We start from the raw sequence: 1,777 nt of genomic DNA on the forward strand, positions 1-1,777 counted from the left end.
AGATTGCTGGGTCGAATGGTAATTCTGTTTTAAGTTCTTTGAGAAATCTCCAGACTGCTTTCCACAGTGGCTGAACTGATCTACATTCCCCCAGCCATGCATAAGCATTCACTTTTCTTCACAACCTGACCACCATCTCTTCTTTTTGACTCTTTAATAAGAGCCATTCTGACTGGTATGAGATGGTGTCTCATTGTGGTTTTGATTTGCCTTTACCTAATGATTAGTGATAATGAACATTTTTTCATATGCTTCTTAGCCATGTGTATGTCTTCTTTTGAGAAGTATCTGCTACGTCCTTTGCCCATTTTTTCATTATTGTTTATTTATTTATTTTTATTTTTATTTTTTTATGTATGTTTCTGATCTGGGCACTAATGGGGGCACCGACTGCCCCCACCAGTGAATCAAGACCAGCAGATTCTCTCCGAGTACTCTAGCACACCAGGACAAGAGTTGTGTCAAGATGTGACTCTAGTCTCGGCTTTTGCCCATTTTTTAATGGGGTTGTTGGTTTTTTGCTTGTTGATTTGTTTAAGTTACTTATAGATTCTGGATATTAGACTTTTGTCAGATGCATAGTTTGCAAATATTTTCCCCCATTTTGTAGGCTGTTTACTCTGTTGATAGTTTCTTTTGCTGTGCAGAAGCTCTTTAGTTTAACTGGGTTCCACTTGTTAATTGTTGCTGCAATTGCTTTTGGAGTCTTCCTCATGAAGTCTTTCCAAGGGCCTATGCCTAGAATGGTATTTCCTAGGTTTTCTTCTAGGGTTTTGATAGTTTTAGGTTTTACATTGAAGTCTTTAATTCATCTTGAGTCAATTTTTGTATGTGGGGAGAGGTAGAGGTCCAGGTTCAATCTTCTGCATATGGCTATCCAGTTGACCCAGCACCATTTATTGACTAAGGAGTCATTTCCTTATTGCTTGTTATTGTTGGCTTTGTTGAAGATCAGATGATTGTAGGCATTCAGCTTTATTTCTGAGTTTTCTATTTTGTTCCATTGCTCTATGTTTGTTTTTGTACCAGTATCATGCTGTTTTGGTTACTGTAGCCTTATAGTATAGTTTGAAGTCAGGTAGTGTGATGCCTCTAGGTTTGTTATTTTTCCTAGGATTGCTTTGGCTATTTAGGCTCTTTTCTGGTTCCAAATGAATTTTAGAATCATTTTTTCTAATTCTGTAAAAAAATATCCTTGGTGTTATGATAGGAATAGCATTGAATGTGTAAATTGCTTTGGATGTTTTTACAATATTGATTCTTCCTATCCATAAGCATGGAATGTTTTCCCATTTGTTTGTGTTGTCTCTGCTTTCTTTTAGCAATGTTTTGTAATTCTCATTGTAGAGATCTTTTACCTCCCTGGTTAGCCATATTTCTAGATATTTTATTCTTTTTATGGCTATCGTGAATGGGATTACATTCTTGATTTGGCTCTCAGGTTAGATATTGGTGTGTAGAAGTTCAACTGATTTTTGTACACTGATTTTGTATTTTGAAACCTTGCTGAAGTTGTTTATCAGATCTAGAAGCCTTTGGGCAGAGAGTATGGGGTTTTCTAGGTATAGAGTCATATTGTCTGTGAAGACAGATAGTTTGACTTTTTCTTTTCCTATTTGGGTGCCTTTTATTTCTTTCTCTTACCTAATTGGACTTTCAGTACTATGTTGAATAGGAGTGGTGAAAGAGGGCATCCTTGTCTTGTTCTGGTTCTCAGAGGGAATCCTTCCAGCTTTTTTCTGTTCTGTATGATGTTGGCTGTGGCTTTTTTATAAAT

At 36.5% G+C, this 1,777-nt stretch overlaps 1 non-coding gene across 1 annotated transcript; it reads right to left on the reverse strand.

The window, feature by feature from the left end:
* Nucleotides 1-354: 354 nt before the first annotated feature.
* LOC135275526 (small nucleolar RNA SNORA3/SNORA45 family) lies at nucleotides 355-485 on the reverse strand. The gene has a single exon (XR_010343148.1). It is a non-coding gene; the product is annotated as a small nucleolar RNA SNORA3/SNORA45 family (small nucleolar RNA).
* Between the last annotated feature and the right edge of the window lie 1,292 nt (nucleotides 486-1,777).

This window comes from Aotus nancymaae, unplaced genomic scaffold (genome assembly GCF_030222135.1).
Source record: "Aotus nancymaae isolate 86718 unplaced genomic scaffold, 86718_ANA_hifiasm-v0.15.2.pri h1tg000016l, whole genome shotgun sequence".
NCBI lineage: Eukaryota > Metazoa > Chordata > Mammalia > Primates > Aotidae > Aotus > Aotus nancymaae.